A 24,860-nucleotide genomic window follows, 5' to 3' on the forward strand; every position below is an offset into this window, starting at 1 on the left:
AGGTTTAAGAGCATTTAAGTTTCCCATCTGTAGTTAATTATGTTCTGAGATTCATGACCTGTAATGATAGTTTTATGGAAAAAAATTGTACAGTGGTTTGGTTTTTTTTCTTAAGTGGGTTTTACAGGATATACCGTGATGCAGTATTTAAGGGGCTTCTAAATGGGCAAAAAACTATTCTGTCAAAACAGAAATGAACTGAAGAATTCAAGGTAAGTTTTGAACATCTCAAAATTGTTCTGGTTTTCTCCAGTTTGGAATAAAATCAGTCCTTTTCTTAAGTACCTACTTGAAGTGTTTCTAGGTAGATTTTTATTTCTTCTTCATCCCTGTTCTGCCCAGAAGACTTCATTTAGGTGCTGTTCTTTAGATTTGATCCTTATGACACTTGAAAAGAACGATGGCAGAAATCTCACGAGCAGCCAATTAAAAATGTGTGATTTAAATGTGTTGTGGGAACAATGCTTTTTTTTTTTGTAGTCTGCCATTCTTTCCGTCTCCTCTGATCATGTTAAAATATCCTTTCCGCACCCTCTGTACATGCTAGATTAATAACTTCAAAATTTTAACTGGAATTTTTCAAATATTTTAAAAACTGAAATAGCGATATTTAGTTTTAGGAAGAATAATAATATAAATAAAAATTCATATGTGATTTTTAGTCACCTCGAAATTAACAGCAAATTTGTTGGTATAGATGCAAAGAAAGACTTGCAGAAGGAAATAATTGCAGTTCATGTCATTCTGTACCCTTACACTGACGGAGTTAGTATCAGGGAAAGCCAAGATGTCTTGACAGGAATTATAAAGCTAAAAAGAGAACTCTTGGGAAGTATTTCCTAGAAAAATGAATTCTTACCTGCTGTTAAGCCTGGATTTTTTTGGATGAAAATCATGTTTCTGAGTTTAATGCAGAAATGCGTAACTAGATGTATGTAGCCTAATCTTGTCTAGGAAAATACCTTGAAGGAGTTTTGTCTAAATTCAATATTCACACCTCCAAGAGGGTCAAATGCAATTTTTCCAGGACAATGTTGCTATTATAGTCAAGGAACAAATACAGGCAGATAACAGGCAGCATTATCTGGAAGGTCAGGATCAAATTAAATGAAAGATTGGAGCTGTCAGTATTGTAGATTGTTGTGTGGAAGAGACAGGGGTGTGTAAAAAAAAAAAAAAAAAAGAAAAAATATTACATTGATGTAAGGACATTATTGCTGATGCTGGTAGTTGTGATTTACATGCTAATGGTGGTATTTGTGCTTCTTGTAACAAGCAAATTATTTGCTCAACAAACCTGCTTAGCAAGGGAAGCACACCTCTTACGTGTATTTTAGTATACATGACCTCCCCAAACGCACCTTTATCGTGCACTGCCAGCTGCTCTTCAGAGCAGTTTATTTCACCACCGTGGCCAAGAACAGGGTGTAAGGAACCAAAATGAGCAGCCAAAGCCATGGCAATTCTGTTCAGCGAAACGATTCTTCCGTTTCCTAATGATATTCCTTTCTTTTAAGCCAGCTTTATGTACAAAACCTTGCGGCATGCACTCCCTGTACCCGGAGTCGAGTGCTATGAAATTCACTGCAGTTTCCACTGTTCGTTAAGGTATTTGCTATTCTAACATAGAAAAGCAGAAGATACCCTTTCCTTGAAAAAATTGTTTCAGTTGCTGTAATTGTCTAACTATAATGAAATGTTTTACAAAACACAACTGAGAAATGGATGAGTAATCATGTTTAAATTGCTTAATATGGGAGGTAAAAGTATTCTTCATTCCAGTTATAAAAATTGAAGGGGGAAAAAAGGAACAAAAGAAACCACTTCTGGCTTTTTGATTTTTCTTTTTATTGAACAAAAAAAAAGCAATTGGAGGCCAGCTACCATTTTGCACCAAATGTTTTCAAACAAAACCATAGTAATTTCAAACATCTGAGACTTTCTGGGAAGACACCGTTCTTTAGACTTGATCACTGTAACATCCAAGGAGAAAAATGGTTTTGTCCCTAGGGCAGAAAAGATTAAGGATGCCTGAAACAAATCTGTTATGAGAATGATACTTTCCTTTTTGCTATGCAGTCTTTTTAGAACTTAACATACAATTTTCTCTGGTAAAGAGATGTCTTGACTGGAGCAGTCAGTCGACTGCATCATTGAATTACTTCTTAAGGTGCCTGGAGCTTACCCACCTGGAAACTGTCAGTCAGAAGTCATTAAAATATATGTACTTTATGTTATCAATCCCAGTTTGACAATTTAAAGTAAAACTAAATCTCACAGGCCTATTTTCAGCATATACTTTAGTTTTCCATTTATTTTCCTCACTTGCTATTTCTAAACTTTTATGCTTTTTTCTTTTGATAATTGGGCCACAATAGAATATCAGTTACTAATTGGCTTTTATTAGATGGAGACCTACTGAAAAGATCATACTTTGTAATATTGAGTAAACATAAAACAAAAAATCATGGGGAATGGACCAAAGCGTGGTTTATTCTCTTTTTGTACATTTGTTATTTCATAGGGCATTTATATAGTATAACAATCTGGAAAATTAATGAAACTTCACTTTTCACTGTCTCTGGGAAAGGCGGGTATGGTCCGGTTAAGATGAGAGCTACGTGGTGCACTCTCGTACAGGGAAATGGAAGGTGGTTTGTGAGCTAGTGCTGGTCACATTGCTATGTCCATATGGTAAAAAAAACTGTACGAAGACAACTTTATTGTCCCAGTGGCAACAAAATAGCAGTAAAATAACACAGTCCAGCCTTATGGTGGCTTATCAGTTCCAGATCTAACATGATCTTGTTAGTTCAAGGGTACCCACATGCTCTGCGATAAATAAGAAGTAGATACGATGGAGATGACGAATTAAGGAACCACGTGCATTAGATGGGGAAGCCGGTATTGCTGCCTTTGAGAGGATTAATGAGATTTGCTCGGTGAAAGAGCCTGCTATATTGTAATCTGTGAACTGTGGAAATTTGGATATCCATTTTCTCCATTTTGAATCGATGACATTTTATGTAAGAAATGTGTCTGGATATGTGTATATACACATGATTATGTGAAGGAAAACTAAATTACAGCTTACAGCTTCACAAACTATTACAATGTAAGGAGCAAATAGCTGTGGTATGGCTTCAGAAAGATCTTGCTGTAATAAAATATGAATAGGAAAATCAATATGCAATATGCAGGTTTCATGGGAATTTGTTGTACAATTGGTTTAGAGAGATTAGTACAATCTGGACAACAGCGACTGGAGTGTCTGTTTTGTGATTTGAGCAAAGTCATTTGCTGGGTGTACTACACACAAAGATTTCTTTTAACGGTTGAGCACTAAAACTGAAATAATTGTAACGTGAGTGAGCACGTCCCACGCGCATCGCGCAGGATGGGTGCTGTGGGCATCCTGCGGCTGGTGCTGCTTGCAGAAAGATCTGCAAGATGAGTTTTGCTTCTCCGAGTTGCCAAATAACTTGGTTTGCCCGAGTCTTTTACTATTTTCTTTGTAGATACCCACTCTAGCTGCATCCTTTTGGGTTTCTTTGCTGGAGCACTCTTCTGTCTCTAGTTACATCTGCACTCTTGAAGGTTGCTGAAGAGGCAAAGAGAGGGACAGCATGTGAAGGATTAATATAAAAGAGCATTTACACTCTTTAATGTATTACAACGAGAAGCTTTAATAACAGTGTAGATACCAGAAGCTGCACTGAAGCCTTCATAAGAAGTAGAGAGATGAAATGTAATATGCTGTATACATAGTTGAAATATCATTGCTACTTAAAGTGCAGCACTTACACTCAGAGTGCTCTCTAATCCATTTTAAATTGAATATGAATACTTCAGTGATAATGCCATCTTTTTTTCATCAGTGTGGTGTTTGGTTTGTGGTTTTTTTTTTTAAAAAAAATCATTGATCCTATAAAAGCCACGCATTTCTGCCTGAGTCTGTTCCCATACATGGTTTTGTATTTGCTGTGCACATGTATTTGGTGTGCATATGTATTTTAGGTTTTGTAACAGCACAGGGGTTGATATAGTAAATAAAAATTGCAGGTTGGGGTTTACTAGGTGGCACAGAAAGGGCTTCAGCCTCCCTGGTGGCTCCGTTTCCCTCTCCTCCGCTGAACGGGAGCCCCTTGCTGCTGGGCTGGCTTCACATGCACGCTGGGAGGCTGACTCCTGAGCGATATATCCACTCCTAGCACAGCCTGCCGAGTTTATTGGCCTAAGCCAGCGCCTGAAATTTCAGAACAAGACATTAAAATACCACAGTAGGTTGAAAAGAAAGACCAGGGCAAACCTAGCATGGTTTGAGAGCCCTGCAACGCAACAGTTGCTATATCCCTTCCAAAGCCTTGGCTGGTATTGGTATATACCTGGATGTTCTATAAATATCCAATTTTTCTAAATAAAGTAAACCCTAAAGTAAAGGACGGCACTTTAGATGCGTCACCTAGTGTCGTGAGCACTTTGCCTTTCTTGGGTTGCACAAAACTTGTCATAGGGCTCCGTTAAGTGACCATTTCAGAAACGAAGCTTTTAGATCCTTTGCGAGCTGTGGTTTTGTTTCTTGTCAAAGCTGCTGTCATCTGAAAGGGTGTAAAGCCAAACCTCGGAGGTCAGAAGTGCTGGTTACTCAGCAGTAGGTCTCAGACCAACGTAATCTGCATTACAATTCGTTCTAGCGCTGCTCTCCAACTTTTGAAGTGGATTTGGTGTGAAATTTGTTATACCCTTTCCGTTCTTGCTGTTGGAGAATGGTCAGAAATACAAACACATAAAAAAAAATGCGATAGTCATTGCTGAAGGCAGAAGACATTGGGTGATAGTACACGCACACGTGTAGCTTCAAGGGGCCCAGAGCAGGTTGCCAAGGGCTTTATCCAACTTGAAACCCCTCAAGCCAAAAAACTTAAATCTCTTCTACCACCTACTGTGTTTTGGCAGGCTGTGCCCGGGGTGCTCCTCTGGAAAGCATCTTCTCCCAGTGCATTCCTGGTGAGACTGGAGCTGGCAGGGTCTCACAAGGTTTCACAGAGGAGCACTGCAGTCACCCGCCCCTGCTTCTAGGGTCCTTCTAAAAATACTAAATAAACTCCTTATAGTCATGATACAGAGGTTGGGTAGGAGAGGGATGGTTGAAATTGGTTGTATCTGTATTAAACAGCACATCTGTGAATTGTTTAATAATAACACGTCCTGAGCCGGTCACCCTACCTGTCCATTCCTCCAGAAGGTTGCCTTGAGAATAGCTTGGAAAATTGATCTGAGAGCAAACATCAGCTGTACAGGAGCTGCAGACTTTTGATCGTTGCTGTTTCTGTTGTTACTGGAGAGAAAAAACATATCACAAGTGAGAAGCCTTCTTGCATTGTGTGAGACTGTGGTTGCTATTGCAATAATGTGTGATGCTACTGGGAAAGTTGCGTCTAACTGGGAGAGGTGGGAGGGAGCAGGCAAGCACGGGGGGGCTGTCTGAATGCATGTTTTAACAAGTAATAGGTAAGTATCAATGATTTAAAAAAAAATAAATTCAATGTTGTCAGCACATGTTTGCATCTGCCTAGGGACTGTTTTAAGTTATTTCCACCAGATTTGCTCGCAGTGCGGATGTTCTCTGTGGAGCCAGCCTCATCCTTGTTCATCTGGCAGGAATGTGGAAATATTCAGATTTCAAATCCAAATGGTGGTTAAGTAGCCAAATACCAGTGAGTCTGGGTGGTCAAGGGGCAGCACGGCTCTGTGGGGACAAAGGGCTTTAGACTGAAGCACTGCGGTATTTGTCACGTTAGCAAGGAGAAAAGCTGGGTTTCTCCATCAATTTTGGCCAGGGCTTGGATGAAGTAGTTACAAATATCTGTTTAATATATAAAGATGAATTCGATTCACATTGAAGTAGATTTACTTGGTGATTTTTATTTTTTTCAAAAGGAATGACTCATCATGCGTTTGCAAATGCTCTCAATGTGTGTTTGCTTCCATGGGAGAGGACAGCGAGAGAACCAGAGCAGCAGGCATTTTACATTCACATTTTACGTGTTGCCCTTCTGGTTGCTACAGACAAGTGTCAAGGCAGAATTTTCTGGTTCCTCTACACTAAGGGGCAGCACGTCATTTACACCAAAGAGGGAAAGAAACCCTTTCCCCTCCCTTTATTGTGCATGCACCCAAAAAATGGGGTGACAGACTCTGCCATAGTAGTGTCATTAAAAAGCATCTTGGTATTTTGACAAATCTGATAGGGTACAATTAATTTTTTTAAAAGGGTTCTTAAAGTCAGGGGTTTACTGAAGGGAAAAAGGAGTTAAGGTGTGGGTATTTACACCAAAAATCTACTAGAGTAAAAATACCCATTCTTCTTCTTGCCACTGTATTGTTAATAATTATTAGAGATGTTGGGTTTTATTTTGTCAGCAGAGGCAAAAAAAAAAAAAAGTGCTTATAAAACTGTTTTCTGTCAATGATGCAGCTGCCTTTGATGAAAATGAGATACTAAATGAAAACAGAAATTCTGCTCTGGTGCACTCCTGTCCAAGCACTGCTCCATCTTCTCTGTTTTTTGGAGTGGGTCTTTATCCATCCCTGTGAACTGCCATGGTCGCTGAGATTTATTGTCAAGGTGAGCTGGCTCCTGTCACGTGAAACATTATTAATGGCTTTGTGACAATTCCCATAAATTGCATCAGGTGAACTTCCATTATCGCTCTTACCTGTAACCTCCTAAAAACTTCAAGGTGATTAGTTATTTATATTCTTCCTCTTATTTCAGTGACCTCAAATTATATCCTTGCTTTTCATTTCACAATAGCTTTTGCCTTTCACAACAGTTTCCATTATTTTATGTGTCATGGAAGTCAAGCAGACTAGTAAAACAGTATTGTCAGCTGGCCCTAAATACTGATCAGGTTTAAAGTGTTAGTCTCTCTGTAAACCAGCTGTACGTTTAAAACAGCTCCTGTAAAGCAGCTCACATACCTGGGTTTACAGCTCTTGGACAGCTTAGCCCAGCAGAATTCATTTCATACTGTTGACAGTGAACAGGCAGAGCTACTGAACGGGATCTAAAAATAAGTCGCTGGGTGAGGTACCTGCAAACGGGAGGTGCTCAGCTACTCCAGAACCCGTTTGGTGAAAGCATCTGAGCCATCACTGTAAACACAATACAGCGAGTCACGGGAAAAGCATAGGTCCAGATCTCCGTTTCATTAAGGTCTTGAGTAAGGAGTAGTTCCGAAAGCAAACGTGAACGGGACTCCTAGTAACCGAGAAGGTGGTGTGCTCTCGGTGCCGACGAGAACGGCAGCCTGACGAGCGGTTTGAAGGGTGTGCGTGATCCGAGTCATCGCAATCACAGTAGTAGCTATCGTACAGTCGTGGGGGTTTTGCTATAGGATGTCAGAGGAATGGTCTTATTTTACAACTTTGTTTTGAATCGTATTTACTTGGTTCTGTCCTTTTTCCATTTATAATTTATAGGACAAATAATTTTGCCCTGGTGAATAGTTAAATGGGTGCTATGGATCAAATAAAGTATTAAACATTATCAAATACTAATCAAATAATGAATACTACAAGTTTTTATCAGTGCTGGAAGAGTCACAGTGGATGTTGGAGAATATCAGAATAGATTTATGTCCTGGGAGCAGAATGAAGGAAATGCTTATCTGACCTGAGGGTTTTTCATAAGGAAACTGTAATAACGTGTAAATATTTGTACCCTTGACTGTGTGTACTTTAGTCTTAATTATGAGAGCCACCTGCAACTGTAGTATGATATACATAAATGTTTATAATATTGAGACATTGCGTTCTTAATCTTTTCCAAACAGATGCTGAAAGATATAACATACACCCTGTCCTTGGACAGCATTCATTTAAAGAAAGTTTTGAAAGGAAAATAACAAAGATGCGTGTCTTAAAGCCGTTCCCCTGGGAAACACTGAGGAGTGTTAAGCTGTGCAAAGCAAGCCCAGCTAGAGCAACTTTTTACACGTGTGTTTTAAGAGTGTTTCTCCTGTAATGTTTCTCAGTGGCAGAGGTACTATTAAAAGCACATTTAAATTCAATATTGTAGGATTGGCTGCATTTGATTGATACTGACTCCAGTACCCCAAGGGCTTTCATGAGGAGCAAAATATTTTGGAATGAGAGAAAGCTGGAGCAGTGACAAGTACTTCTTCTTTCCAAAAGAAAATAAATCCAGCTCTCATCCAGCCCTTTCATCACTTCTGTCCTGACAGTATCTTGTGCTTCCACTTCAGACTTTTATATTGTGAAGCTCCACGGTAAGACAAAAGTAGATGGGAAAGCAGTTTAATGGAGACAGAACTCCACTATGGCTCCTGAGAGCTGTTGCAGGAACAGCATCCTTCTTTTCCTCCTTCACGTCACTTTTTGGCGGGGGGGAAGAGCTGTCTATCCACTCCCCACCTGCCTCCATGGGCGCTCGGTGCCCCTCGTGCCATCGCTGGGGCGTGCGATGTGCGCTCCTCTTCCTTCTCCTGATTCACTCCTGGCTTATCCGAGAACCGAAACACTATTAAACACGTAGCTGCAGTGGGCATCCGTCAAAGCGTGGCCGAATTTATTTTACAGACCTTGCCTAGCTCCTGTACCCCTGGACTGCTGAGAAGCAGCAAAGCCATCAAGTGACCAAGTCAACAGACACGACGCCTGGCACGCCCCAGTGTGGCACGAGGAGAAAAAGATCCTTCCCGAGATCCCCAAAAGGTGACCAGTAGGACATCCGCAGCAGGGTGTCAACAAGCATCAAGCTCCCGTTGCGACTGGCGCTGTACAAGCACAAAATGCGAAATCGCTCCTGCTCTGACGAGGCCGTAGCCAAAATAGAGCAGGTAAGAAACAAGAATGAGAAGGGAAAGAGAGGTGAAGTGTTTTGACCGACTCAAACCAGGTGTTTGGCAAAGCAAAATACAGAACGCAAGGTTTCAAGCTGTGTTCTATAGACCGTGTTGTTTTCCCTGTTAATAACACTATTAAATACTTAGGAAGACAAGTTATGTTATTTAAAATTAAATGCCTTATTTGGCTTTGCTGCCAAGATATGAAATTGAGGAAATACGTGAAACCCTACCAAAAATACTTGATGGCCTTTCAATTAGAATCCCCCCCCCTGCCCCCAGAAGACTGTAATAGTGCTTCAGAAGGACATGGCAAAATCTCCAGAAAAAGACAATTCCTCAATAGACTTCTACTGCTGAACTAGATGAACACTTACAATGATTGCATAGTTTCCCTAACATGAGTTGCTGACTTTTTTCTACTGTTTCATATAACATAGATTTTCCTTAATCATGTAAGGCTCGAAATTGAGATGCAGTTATCATAATTTATGACAATATATAATGCCTGTATTAAATTCAAAGAACTCAGGGTACTGTGAGTAAAAATAGGGAATTAATTCTGAGATTATAATTTGGTTTACATTTAGAAAATCAAGTGACAGAATTCAAAATAATTTTTAGGGTGGACTTGCTAAAGCATAAAGAGTTCACTCTTGGTATGTGGGCTTTTGAGACAGGTAGGTGAAGAGATAAACCAAGCACCCTGGCTAAGTTACACAGTTCAGCCACCAGCTTTTGGGTAGATATTCAATAATGTTGGTGCTTCTTGAACCAAAGACAAGCTCTCCAAGTTCTCTAAGAAAAGGCTCATTTTTGTGCTTCTTATCGAAGGTTAACTCGTGTTCCCTTTTAGTAGGGGGCCACAACAAGAGGGAAATGGGATGTTCACAATATGATACAGAGAACTGAACAGGAGCCAATAAATAGTTCTGGTCAAGATCAGCTGAAAATCAATTTGCATTTGCAGGACAAATACATTGGGAAACAAAGGAAAAAACAATCCTGATGCAGGTGAGAGCATTTCCTGTGGAATGTGTACTTGTTCTTTTTATTAGATTATAAATCAAGGTTGAATGAGTTGTCACTCTCTTGCACTCAATCCTTCTGTGTATTTCCTTCCCTGTATAGAGTATTTTCTCCACAGAACGTGCTTTCTATAGGCTTCGTCAAAATAAGAATGCCTGAAATGGCTCAAGGTGCACCAACAGCCTCACACACTGAATTTATTTTCATTAGAAAGACATTTCAATCTGCAGACAAACTCTGAAGTTTGTGGTGGGAGCAGCATGCTCTGAAATCCAACTGACTGATTTTATCAGGGAACTGCTGTAATTGTCAAAATAGCCTGGGCTGCTTTCATCCCTTCTGTTATGGAAGGTAATGTAGAGGAACCAGACGGTGACTATTGCATTGTCTGTGCTCAACTTTTAGTTCTCGCATCTGATTTTCAATACTGTTGTACACTGCTATTTCTTATCTTCTTGCTAATGTTGTTCTCACTTTTATTTAAAAAAGAAAAAAAAAAATCCACAATACTTTGACTGGGTTTACAATTAAGTCAGCAATAATACTGCTGTAGTCTATTTGTCCTTGTACAACATCACCTTTTTGTTAGAGGACCCGAATGCAGAATCCACAGATAGGCATGGTCCCCAGCTGAGCACTCGAATGGGAGAGAGCAGGAGATACTTCCATGGTCTTTCCGCTCCCTGACACATTTGCCCCAAAAGAGAGAGAATAAAGGCTGGGCTGTTTAAAAAAAAAACAAAGAGCCTGCTGAGCCCAGAAGCAGGGGCAGAACTGGAGCGGTTGCCCCTCACCTGCTTTTTCCTCTCCTCTTGCTGTGTCTTAGTCAGGGACAGTGTCATGGGATGCATAGTAGGTGTTACTGCATGGCAAGGAAATGTTGGTGTAGCCATTATAGATAGCCTTATTTTTTTTTTTTGTTATACTCAGCAGAAGACGCCCAGAGGGCCTGTGACTTTTTAGGGATGTGTGATGCTACCCCAAATAGATAAACTGAGGCATGTTGGAGTGAAATTAATTGCGCACAGAAATTTAAATTATTTCTGGCCAAATTGGAAATGGAACATGTTTGGGTTACGCTGCCCTTCTGTAATTGCCAGATTAGACAGTATTTCTGTGGTGGGCTTGAAGTTATTAATTATTCAAGAGTAACAACCTACCAAACCTGGAGATTTTGTTAAACTCTGCAAATTCCCCCTAAGATTTTTTATTTTTTTTTTACATCTCCAAAATGGAGGGAGCGCTTCCCTCCTAGATATATTGCTGACTTCTTCCTGAAAGCCAGTGGTTTGGAGAAACTGAGGCAGTGGCTGCCTGAACCTGCAGAGGTTGACCCCCAGGTGAGCTCTACCCTCCAGGTCCGGTGAGCCGCAGCGATCCTGCCCGCATCCCTGTCCTCCCTACGGCACGGCAAAGCTTCTGTCAGCTCCCCAGAAGCAGGTTTGTCTCCAGTTTTTATTCTAAACTATATTTACTCGGATACCTGCATTCCTGTGGATGTTGTATTTTCTTTTATTAAAATGAATGTCTTGGCTCTGTACGTGGTTATTCCTTAAGCATGTGAAGGATGGCAGGCTGGAATGATTCATTAGTAAGGTTTTGCAAGAGCCTATTGCCTTATGCCAACTTTTCCTTAAAAAATTCAATATAATTTTGGTTTTTTAAAGAGGCTGGGGAACCCAATTAACTTTTTATCTATTTATTATTGTTTCACCTTGAAATGGGAACTACAAGCACTTTGATAAATGGGTTCAAAAGTTTGTCTAGCTTCAAACCTGCTTTCGTTAATCTCTGTGCTGTTTGGGGGTGTTTTGTTTGGGAAGTCATCACAAGCCGCACTTCTCTGAGTCAGGCCATACCCCAATGTTTCTTACATGAACAGCACATTAAAGGCGGACTGTTTCTCTTCTCTCTCAATTTAGGAACAAAGTCATCGTCTTAACACTGTGATAGATCAGGTCCTAACCAGTGTTATCATGTGCCCTGTACTTTAATAGACATTTGCCTTCACCCTTTTGTTTTGGGGGAACTATTTCTAGTCCTAAAGAAACTTTACAATGTCTTTTTTCTTTCAAAAAAAATATTTATTGTGGAATAATACAGCAGCCATTGGCTGGACTGATATGCAGATATTTATAAAAATAATATCCAGGAGTTGGTTGGGGTTTTGGGGGGGTTTTTTGTTTTTTTTTTAACATTTCTGGCTTTCAACAGCTCTGAAAGTAGTTAGTCTTTTTTTCCTTATTTCCTTTATTTTGCATTTGCCATATGAAATTATACAGCTGCAGTCAAGTTGGCAGACATGCTTTGCCCTTGAAGCAGGTACTTCTCTGTGATAACAAGTACTTCTTATTTTCTGTAGCTATTAGTCAAATAAGTAGTCCTTGAAACTATCCTAGCCTAGTGTTAATCAGCACAGGTTTTATGGAGTTAGCAGAACGAGTTCACATGGGCAGAAGAAAAAGTCCCCATCTAATTACAGTCTGACAGATGCAGTAGATCTGCTTATATCTTGTTTTTTTCCTGTGCACTATGGAAGGAGCATCGCGAAGGTAATCTGCAACTGCGATGCGACTTTCCCCTAGCCCCTAGTTGCAATGGGATTCTAATAAACTACACGCAGAGAGCAATTTTTCATTTTGAACTAAAAAATAAAATGACATCTCAACAGCAGTATCAGCTCCAGTGACCTCAAGATTGCCCGTCACAGGCCATCAGTCCCTGAGCACCTGTCACATTTTGGGATTTCGTTAAAAAAATGTCATAGTGTCAACACATTTACCATATGAAACTTTTCTGTTAGTGTCTTCTCTTGTTTTATATCCCCATCATTCAACCCTAAAGCGTTAAAATTCCAGCAAATGCTTTGGAAGTAGAGCAGTGATGTTTGGTAACAGAATGCTCATTTCCTTTAAGTACTTCCATCCAGCCCTGAAGAGGTAATCACTTTACAGAAGCTAATAAAGAATGGATTAAGCTACAGCTTTGAAGAACTCATCTCAAAAGGGCCCTGAAACCACTGTCTAAAAGCAATATTATCAGTATTAGAAGCTGAAAAATTACACCAACAGATCTAGGTCAGTGCATTATAGGGAGAAACAATAGAACTGATGTCAGAAATATTACCAAAAATCTGTCTCCAGTGGTCTGGGGGGATTTAAGTCATCAACTTTGTTTTCATTTGAAGGGTTTGTGGCATGACTGTATGTAAATCTGTATCCTCGTGTTTGAGACTTGGCTCACAAGGGATAGTTCTACTTTGGTGTTTTGTTTTCAAGGCCAACCGCTGTGGAGATTTTCATGTATGTGTATTAATGTGTGCGGGCTACTGAGAATAAATATCTGTACGTGTATATAAATTCTTAGTTTCCTTTTAGACCGGCTCTTTTTGGTTTTGTGCTGGTGTGTTTGTGTTGTGTGTGGAGCTACAGCGATACATCACGACGCCGGTGACATACGCGGAGGGCGTGCTGTACGATACTCTTCAGCAGCCACCCTACCCAGTGTGTTTCCCAAAGTCCGTGATCTTTCCCAATTTGTTAACGCCTGAGCGGATCAATCAAATCGGTGGCTGTTCGAGGAGTCAGGACCTGTAAAAGTGATCTTCGTTTAGAAGAAGATTGCGTTGACCTTAATAAAACAACTCAAGCGTCGGTATTATTAATTAATATTTAGACCGTGAGACTTGCCGTACCGTGAAGGCAAGCACCCGGTCCAGCACCCTGCTGGCAGCTCTGTCTGAAAGGAGCTCTGCAGGGAAGGGTACGAGAACTTGGTGGTGTTGCCCCATACTCTTCTTCTAGTCTCTAAGGGTTTGTAGCCAAGATACTTCCAGTGCCAACTCTAACTTGGAATATAATAATCCCTCACAGACGTTTTCTTTGAACTTTCCCAAGTTGCCTATTGAACCCACATAAACTTATAAGATGTACAACATTTGGTGACAAGGACTTTTGCACTTAACTACATTGAGTGTGTAGACACATCTCCTTTTATATTTGTTCAGCCTCGCTTCATTTGATGTTCCTAGTGTGTCTCTTGAAAGAAGCAGTGGATGACTGTACCTTTATTCATCTTCTTTCTGCATGATTTCTGAGATCTGGTCACCTAATACTTAAGAATACCAATTTACCTTGATGTTCCTGATGCAGAAGTTGTTCCATACATTTGATTGTCTTTATGATACCTTCCCAAATAATTTTTTAGTTTTATAAGCCCTTTCTCTGCACGTGTTATAACTCACTTCTTTCAGGCTCCTGACTTCTGTACTCTTTTGTACATTATTTTTATTCTTTAACTTATGAATGAGCTGAGCACAGCTTAAACATTTCAGGGTGGGGGCTGTGATGTTCTTTGGCTGCTTGCTATATAGCTGCAAAATTTTTTTGGTAACGAGATATAAATTCACAGGTTTTTTCCCATTGCAGAATTACAGCAGAAAAATTCTTAAACTCCTGTGGCATATTACTGTTCTTCTGAATAATTTAAGAGGGTATAAAATTTTAAAGCAAACAAACAAAAACCCACCCCCAAACCCCTTCAAAACTATTTTCTGATAATCAGTTGCTCTAGTATTAGATGGTAGTGTCTAGTACGCTGGTCCAATATTAAACATTTCCCGTTGTTGAATGATGTACAGCTTTCTGGTATACCTGATGTCTACACAACACTGACTTCTTGTGAACTCAAAAAAAGATTTCTCCTTAATTCTTGACCAGCAGATGATGAATCAGATGGGTGGAGAAAACTAACGCAATATGAGACAAATAAGTGTTAGGTCAAGCCTTACGTTATTTTTAATATTTTTGCTGTCTAGGTTGGCAAATTATTTTCCCTTGCACTAAGGCAGAGTAAATGAGTTTTTCAGGGTTAGTCTTCTTTCCCCACAACTTAGAATCAATAGCTGAACCATGATTTTTTTACGTGGTGCTACTGGTCAAGTACTGCCTCTGTTGTCCATAGACAGTTTCCAAACTAAACTCATCTCCTCCATCCTCAGTCCTCAAAACCTCTCTTGGCAAAGAGTCAAGCGAGTGCCAGGCCCTGTTTTGATAGGTCTCCCATTGTCCCTTTATCCTAATTCCCCTGTCTGGAACTTTAAAAGCCCAGCAAGCTAAACCAGAGGAAGATCAGCCAGCAGCCATGTGTAGACTCTCTACTTTAAGGTTGCAGCTGCTTGGTTTTACTTAAAAAACATTGGGGAGGGAGAAGAATCAGCAGAGATGAGGTAGATATGGCCAAGTACAAGATACCACTTCTGTATCCTTCTCAAAGCGTCTGAAAAAGCAGGGAGTGTATTTCTTTAAAGTTGTTGTTCCTTTTGCATCTGCTTGCTTAAAGGGAAGAAGTCTGGGAGATGCTGTATCTGTGAACATGTTATTTTCATCGATTTGTATGTACATATGTATGTATACTTGAGATCTGAAGGCTCGAGGATGTAGCCCATTGCACTGGTGTCTACAACAACATACATCAACATCGGTTTGAAGATTTGAAGCAAAGACATAAAAGTATGGGTTTGATCTCTGGAGGTTAAATCTAGTCACTGAAGCCTCCGGTGCTTCAGGGGGCTTCAGAGGAATATCGTATACGTTATGGCACTGAGGCATGTGAAGTACCCCATCAAAAAGGGATGTTAATGCAAAGTTTAAAGCCTGAGCCTAATTTTTTTTGCTGCTGTGATATAACTAAGATTTCACATTGTTTTAACTCTCTTATTGAAAGCACAATTTTAATAATATGATAATGGAGAAAAAAAAAGATAACTGGAGTGTCTGTGACAAAATTATAAAAGCATTCTTTTCTTTTGTGAATGCTAATTGATACGGGGAAACTACCTATCTAGCAGCTGTGTAATTTGATTGTGTATACTATTGCAAAAGATAATTAAGCATCTGAGAAGAGGGAAAAAAAAAAAGCAGCAAAAAAAGAAAAAGCTCCAGAGTAAAATGAGTTGTATAGCTACAGGAAAGCTATTTTAAAAAATCAATTATTCTCTGAAACATGAGAAGCTCCATTTCAGAAATTACAACAAAAGGAACTGCTGGTAACCACCCCACTATATATCCATTTCTCAAAATAGTACAAGCACTTCCAGAGAGAAAGCCAAGTCATTCATTATAGAATGCCCCCAGGACATATATTTTCTCCAAGTGAACTTCACATTCTTCTTTTGCAGAGGAAAGCAAATCTGAAATAGAGAGAAATGCTTAGCAAGGAAACTATAGTAGCCTTAAAAGTTTATATGGAGCTTAATATTTACAGGCAGTGTAGTGATTTTTGTGAATCAGTTCAGATTATTAATTTCTGTATTTAGAATTTTTGAAATCCTTGGCTGTAGACAAAAATGCTTTCTCTGCAGGAGTATTACTGTATTGTAATACATGCAGTCTTTTAAATGATTAACCGTCAGTACATTTGGTAATGCACTGAGATGAGTAGTGCTAAAGGACCAGAGAGGAAGAGGTTATATCTTAGACTTGATCCACCACTAGAGACTGTTGCTTCTGCAAAATGACAGTATGTTATGCAAAAGTCTGGATATAATTCATGGAAAAGCAGCCAATACGTACAGTAGTATTTTCACAATATAATAGATTTCCCACAAGGGAAATTACAGTTTTGCAAAATTGGCAAGTTAGACACCAAACAGAGCCCTTTCAAAATTGATTTTTTTTTCTGCTATTACTTTTTGATAATAAGACAATAAATTATTGTGTTATACTAATTTATAATTTGGCTTCTAAAGATTTAACTTTTGTGAGGGATTAGCAAAGCTGGTGTGTAGCACTCGGCAAGGTAAAGAGACTTTGCTTTTAACTGTTTTTAAAGGGATTTGATGTTTGACGTCTCTGCAGAGCTTTACCCTGTAATGGTTGTCTTAGTGCCTTGGAAATCTGGTCCTTTGCAAGACAGATTAACTCTGGACCTTTGCTTGACAGATTAGCTCAATATACAAGAGAACTTTGATCGGTTTATGTACAATGCGGAGGCCTCTAATGAGTTCATTTTTAAGCACTTCTTCAATACGAACAAGAAAATAATCTTAGTTTCTGCAGTGTTCTTCCCCGTATGTTGCTCGTGTAAAATGTTGCCCCTCACTGAGATTTATTTTCTTCCAAAAGATCAGTTAATTGGGAACTAAGCCAACAACCCTTCCAGCACATTGTCCTCCCTCCAAGTTTTTCCCTCTTCAAGACCTCACAACACTGCTGGCCAAAATTCCCTGATAAGAGGATGAAGCGATGCATCTGTAGTTACAATACTGCACAGCATGAGTAGTGCAGCAAAACCGTACCTTTTTGCTGTTGAAACTTTATGCAAAACAACTGATGATGCAAAAATATCTTGCTTTTGATCATTAGGGTCGGTTCAGCACCTTCAACCAGGCTCCCAAAAAATAACTGCTGGCAAAAAAAAACCCCACCCAAACCCCAACGTTATCTGTCATCCATGTTTTTGTCTGCATCCACCCATGCGTACGTGGTGTAAATCCCCCAAGGGGCTATGGAAGGACTGCTGTATCTAAGTTAACCTACTATCCTCGTAGTGCACAATGAGCAACTCTGAGCTAAACCAGGGCCACCAGTTTTGGGACTGAAAGTTGCTGCGCTTTGCTTGCATCATAGAGCCAGTTATTAATTAATATGCAGCTGGTTTAGGTGTTCCTGGAGACTCATCAGAAATAGGTTTACCTCTGAAAAGTTGTTGGCTAACTCATTTTTGCTGAAGCAGAGGCAGGTGGGGAGGATGGTCACGGTGAACTACGCAGCTTAGCAAACACAGTGCTGTTCCCTGGTGGTCTGGGGTTTGTTTTTTTTCTTCTATCCTTTGCTGGTTCGCTAAGGAGGGATTGCTGGATGAAGGATGGGAAGAATGAGAGGAGGTGGTCAGAGTAATCACTGTAAGGACGCTTTCTACTTTTAAAACGCCGTTTGATGAGTGTGAGTGGGGGAAATGAGATGCCCTACGCCACCAAAACCTGGGTCTCCTCTTCAGCTTCTCTGACCCGGGTCCTCTGAGTTTCTCGTCACCGCGTCTGCGACTGCCCAGAGGGGACTTCTGTCCTATATGAGCAGGAATCGTCTGACGTCAGGTGGCGGCTGAACTGATACGAAATAAAAGCACCTCTTTCCTTCTAGGGCAAAAGCATCGGAGTATGTTATGAAATTAAGGCCCCATGATTATCTACTTGGGATTTTTTTCTCAGAGCAGGGACGTCAACCCTCATGAGCTGCGTAGACTTATTTCAAGGCTGTTGCAAAGCTGTAGGAGTGAATGTATGTTGCTGACTAAGTCGAGAGCTTTTATTTTTTAGGAAAGGGCATAGTCCTATACCAAATGTTGCTCATGAAGGTGGCCCCAGAGCTGTTACCCCAGATTGAAGGCTGGTAGCAGCTCCTTCACAGTGGGCCCACACAAATCCTATTTCTGTATCTATTAGAGAACAGATGTCAAGTGTATGCATCAGCAGATTTATCCAGACGCCCGTCATCCCGACTGAGATGACTGGTGACCTGAGGCCTGACATCTGCCTGCTGCAGCAAAATTGAAAGACGCCGACGTGCTTTCAGCATGTGAGGACCACCTGAGCAGACCTGAAATTATGAATATAGGTGTTTGAGGCTGAACTGGTGGAAGTCACTTGCTCAAAAAAAGGTCAGATAAGGGTGGAACAGGCATGACCTCTTTCCTGCCTTGGTTCACCAACAGTGTCTATGGGAAACGACTGTGACAGTTCCCTTCAACACAATATCCACAGGAGCAAGTGGTTAAAACCATAGTTACGCTGCTTGGGCTGCTGTTATCTGCAATACTCTTCATAGAACGAAGCACTCTGCCTAGGAGATGGAGCCACACGGTTGCAGTAACTTCAGATAAATGAGGCAAAAATCACCAGCAGGTATGTGAGGAATTTTCACTTTTCTTTCTCTTTCTTTCCTACCGAGATGGAGGGATTTGTGCATTTTTGTCGTCTTGGGGAAAAGTGTCGTTAACGCTTTTTTAAAATTGAAGATTAAATCTTCATTAAATTGAATCTTACTTGTAATTAAGGCTGCTATTGTGGACTTTAAGCATTGTTCACCTCTCATTTAAATGAATTGAAATGATCACATGATACATTCATATGGCGGAATTAAGAGCATTGTTAGTAATTAAGTCATTATAGCTATAGAAATCAAGTTAGTCTCTGTATTATCCTAAAACAAGTCTTTTTCACTCTAGCCAAAGAGCAAGCTCTCTTAATTGGAGTGTCAAATAAAAAATCACTCTCAAGAATGGAGATCTTATTTGGGATGCTTCAGATTAAAACAACATAGTTGCTTTCTCTAGTTGTCTAATGCAGGACTATTCACAGCCAGTTCTTGTTCAACTTCGAGTTGATTACCTGCTCTATTTACATAACGATAAGATATATAGATGGTCAAAGCAATCATAGTTGCTATTCTCTTAATTTATTGAGTCTCAGTCGTGATTTGCATGCATATCTTCACTTCCTGTTAATTAATGAAGTTAGGTCTACCTTCAATTATCTGTTCATTTAAGCTTAATCTGGTTAGTAAATGCAGTAGCAAAATTTGTTTTCCCTTCCAAGTGGCAACGCAGTCCAAAATAAGGAGAAAGATGGTGAACAATCCTCATTACGTGAAAGATGCTTGGGCCTCTCAGTAAGTAAAGCTGTTCTCCAGCCCTTATGATCTGGCTTGTTTTTCTTGCTTCACTACAGAAATGGAAGTCAGAGGGAGAAAGCTGTAACAAAGCTATGACAGTAGGAAAGAACTCCTTCTTCCTATTAATTTCCAGGGGCACTTGCATGCCTTAACGGCTCTTGTGCCTTTTGAAAGTATCACCCAAACAGCTTCTTAATTGAAACAGAGGTTCCTGCAATGAAACGTTATAATCAGGGCCTTTCTTGGCGCATCAGAGCGTCGATATGTCCTTTGTGTTCATAGACAATAGAAGAACTTTAAAACCCAAGAAAACGGCAGAAAATGTTATTTGTTTTTCTGTCCTGTTCATGCGACCTTTGCTATCAATGGATCCTCTGAAGTAAGGCAGAGAAAATGAAATCTAGGGCCCAGTGTGGCTAATATTCAAAACAACAAAAGACAGTTGGGGTTATTTTTTTTTCCCCTTTCTTTTTTCTTTTCTTCATGCTAAGGCTTTTTTTTTTTTTTTTTTTTTTTTTTTTTTTTGAGTTGACATTGTGAAATCAGTCTGGCTAGTAGTGAATGATGTATGAAAGGGAAAAAACCCTGCCCATAGCACAAATAAACAGATACTGCAGTAAGATGAACGTGGTTGTGCTGTACTGTGCTATTTGCTGTGTCCTTTGTGCACAGGCTCACCATTAACTTTGAAGATAGAAAGAAAGGTCTAGAGTGTGTATAACTTAACAAAAAAAAACAAAAACAAAAACAAGAGAGAAAAGGTAAGAAGCAGGCTTTAAAAAGTATTTATTTGTTTTCTTCTTATCAATCCTCTGAAGAATCCCCTTTTTTCTGTGAAAAGGTCTGATGGATTTTGATATTTTCTTCTGATAGAATAATCCTTGTGTCATTTATGGATACATTTGTAATGGTGTCCTTAGTTCTGGGAAAGCACAGGAAAATTATAGTCATAGTGTACATCAATCTGTAATTATAAAATATATTTTATCATGCAATGGGCCACATAAGCCCTTAAGGGACTAAGACAACAGGTTCAGCTTTCACTGAATGTTTAACTGAATATTTAATTTTTTTCAAATATTTAAGCGAGCAAGAGTCTGTTAGCCTAAATATTTTTAATTAAATACACTGACTTTGCATATGCAGAATAAGAATAACGTAATGAAGATGATGTCTTGGCAGACATTGATGTTCTGGGGACATTTAGTTGGAAAGTAGATTTCCTGGAGAATTCAGAGGGCAAGGGCTTCTCCACTAGCACAAGGTGCTATTTCTGTAACGTTACTTGTCTCTGCTTCCATGACCACGGTGAGTACAGCACTGCTTATTTCTTACACCATTCAGAGAACATCTCTGTGATCTATGAAAACCTATAAACAATCACATCATCGGAAGTAACTATTAGCTAAAGTTTTTTGAGTAATTTGCTATCAAGGAGTTTTTCTGACTACAATTTTGCATACGTGCTAGAGATTCAAACGAAGGTGGTATTTTATAAACAAGACCAGATTAATATCGTGCACTTTTAGGCATTCTTGCATATAGGTTCATACACATGAAATGGTATTTTTTATTCTAGAAAATCCTATCTCTAGATCTGGGATGTATTTTTAAGTTCAGAATGAACCTTTTTCTCAAAAAAGGATCAAATCCTGGCAGCTCAAGAAATTGTAATGCTCTGCTGCTATAAATTAATATTTGTGTTTAAGTTTTTCATAATTTACCATGTGTCAGTTGTTGTGTCCCAAGAAACTGAAAGGAATGAAGTGACAAGATGTCTCGACAAGCGTAGAATAAAAAGATGGTGGGAGGAGAAAAAAAATAAATGCAGGCATACTGCTCTTTTCTGTGTTGCTGCGGAGATGAAATCTTTAGTCTAATGTGTTTGCCTGTATCACTGCCTAGAAACCTTAATCATGGATGTGGATCCTGCTGGGCAAGGTGCTCTCTGAACAGTGGAAGAAAAAGATGATCTTGCTCAACAAGCAAATAAAAGAGGGTAGTGTATATATGACTAAAATTCAAAATCCCAGCAAAGTTTCTTCCTTCTCCCTTAGTATTTTTCTCTAAAGATGGCAGTATTTGAGGAGTCACTCACACTAGTTATGTTATTTTAACTATGATTGTGTTTAAAACCTCAATCTTCTGAAGGAGAAATAACTAGGAAATACATCAAAATATAATCCAAAATTAAACAAAAAATGGTAGTCAAGGCAGAATTTTCCTCATTTCAGACATGAATTTGATTTACAATCACCTTAAATATACCTGGTCAATGCCCATAGGTTTTATGTTTTGCTATATAAAATAGTATTTCAACTTAGAAGCTTAATATTGCATTAGGATTCAAAACTCACTGGATCTTGTGTATACCCACAATCCATAACGACGGTCAAATCAAATGACTTTTGGTGTATCAGCAAGAAAGAAGAGTCAAGACAAGTAGAAGATATTTCATATAGTAGAATAAGTAATGCTGCTTAAAATTATACTCCATCCTTTTTGACGAAGTGAAACGAAGTTAAAACAATGAATCACTTTAAGTCCAGTGTAAGCTAATTGCACTTTGGATTCAGCAGCTACAAATAACCTAATCTAAAAGCCACTCATCGGTCATGGTAAGTAATGTCGTGGAAATGTATACATCAGCAAAAGTTGTGGATTACTACTTATTAAAGCCATTGAAGTGTCTATTTGGAAATATTTTGCAGTGGTGTATATGTGCCACTTGCCTCTTGTGGATTTTAGTTATTCATGTCTTCTGTTAATGTAATTGTGCGTTACTTAAATGATTTGGTTTTTTTTTTTTCCTGCATTCTTATCCAGTTCAGTAGATCAGGAAGCGTAAGGTCACCTTAAGCTATGTTTTAGAATTCTTTCTAGTACATAATTGAACATTTTTTAAAAAATTACATTTAAAAAAGTAGCAACATTCATTTTACTGTTGAAGCAGATGCAACATGAATTTATTTACCTCTCAAGACTGCTCTTATCAATGCCTAATTCATTTCTTCACAATGTGGAAAGATAAAGAGAAGCACTCTATTCTCCAGCTTAAAACGATCCTAATTCATTCCAGGTTTCTGACTTGAAACAGGTTATGTTTGCACACTCAGGGATTGATCACAATTTGTTAGAACAAGATATAATTCCCCGTTCATTCTTTGCTTCTGATTCCTAAATGGGTTACACAATACCATCTGATATGTACATACTGTTCTTACATTTCAAGAGAATTTAATACATGTATTTTGAAGGTAACTTTTTCCTTAATAATAATATGTCAGTCTTATATTCTGCCTTGCATAAATAATTTCTTCAAACAGCATGTTGCTCACACATTAAAAAGTTTTCTTCAAATTGTTCTTTTAGTAATTGTCTCTAGAAATTTATTTCGCTCCAGATTGAAAACTCATTTCTTACAAATGCCTATGCATTTTGTGGTGCTACAATACTATTCTTGCAACTACTGGGGTGCTTTCAAAAGGTACAAGTAGAAATTAATCTTCAGACTTTAAATACTTCCAGTATATGCTACGTAAAGGTGTCTCTTGCTGGGACGTGATGGTCTCCTTTTGGCTTGGCTGCAAGCAGAGCACTGTACTCCGGGCTAAGCAATCAGCCCTGTAAGAATAATAAAATAAAGAGGAAGAGACTTGACAAATAACACAGATCTAATGTGTCAAAGCATCCAGCGATGCTTTCTGGATGGTCTTTTCTGTTTTTCTATCCTTCCTGTCCTTTCTTTTCAAACAGGACCCTTCAGTCCATTTTGCCTGGCATAAGATTTTAAGTTGAACTCTGATTGATGTCATAGCACTGAATACTCTAATCCAGCTTGCTTGTAACATGGTCGAAGTGTTGCTGGAAAGGGTACCACAAAGGGAGTAGAAGAACTGTTAGAGGGCAGGTGGTCTGATGTATAGAGTGCCAAATCTAGATGAGACCAGAACTGGGAAGCAAGGGAAAAGAAATCTGGGTACAGCAAACACCCAGGAAAGAAAAATTATTTAGTGTAATGAAAAGGAACATAGCTATGAGTAATGAGATTAAATTAGGAAAATGGCACTTAAGTTGAATATCAGGCAAACCCTCTTGAAGATGAGTGGCAGTGGAAGAGGACACATTGCTTGATGTATTAGAAATTAAACTGTTTCTTAAGGGAAGCCCTCCACAAGCATTCTTACTGTAGTTGAAAATGCTTCATTTTCCATAGATCAGTTGGGCACAGTCTCGCTATGTTCATTTTAAATATATGATTGTTTTCAGTATAATGGATTTGTATTTTATTGGTTCTACTCCTTTGGAGCGCACACACGAAATAGCATAATAGGGCTCTGTTTCTTTTCAGTGCCCCGATGCAGCAATGTATTTACAACATGGGAAAGAGTAGATGTCATCTCACATGCCTTCTTTGAATGGCACTATTGCCCAAGTACTGAACAAGCAGGGCTGATGGAGTCTACATTTATAGACCTTCCTTTTAGAGGTTGTGTGTATTTGTGATAAACAATTAAAGAAGCTCTAATGCAGGTATTTCAATGTGCAATAATAGATGGCAAAGATGGAGGGATGAGAAGACAACAACACATTCACCACATAACGAGAAAGCTTATGCAGTTCAAGAGAAGGAAATACTTGGGCCTTTTCTTTCACCTATTTTTTAAGACAAATGCATCAATGGGTATTGCAAAGGTGCCCACCTTTACTTAGGTAGGACAGAGAAATCAAACAGAAGCTAGGGAGCAAAGTGAGAAATAGTAAATATCAATACAGTAATGAGCAATGGGTTACTGAACTTTATGCAGTATATCATGTATTTAGTCTCCATCAGTTTCAAATATTTTTATTACCTACATTGACTACTTTTCTGTATCTCTAATGTAAAAATTTATATTTTAGGTTATATGGAAAACACCATTATTTATTACTCCTGATCCAACATTTTGATTTGATATGGATTGATAAGCACATGACATTTCCCATACTAGGCACCTTTGGAAGAAACATTTTAGAAAATTCTTTCATAATGCAGCTCTTCTGATTTTAGGTACAATTAAGTTGGATCTATGAATACCAATATTTAATTACACAGTTGTTATAATCTAAATCATACATGTTTAATCTCCTGCTTTGTGCTTTTCTACTACACGTCCATCTGAAGAGACTGGGGTAAGTCTACCCTATCATCTGTGACTACAGGTATACAGAAGAAAGTATAGAAGAAGCTAGTGGGAGTGAATTCTTATCAATGTGATGAACTACAGTGTGGTGACTGATAAGCAAGCGA

Source organism: Buteo buteo, chromosome 7 (genome assembly GCF_964188355.1).
Source record: "Buteo buteo chromosome 7, bButBut1.hap1.1, whole genome shotgun sequence".
NCBI lineage: Eukaryota > Metazoa > Chordata > Aves > Accipitriformes > Accipitridae > Buteo > Buteo buteo.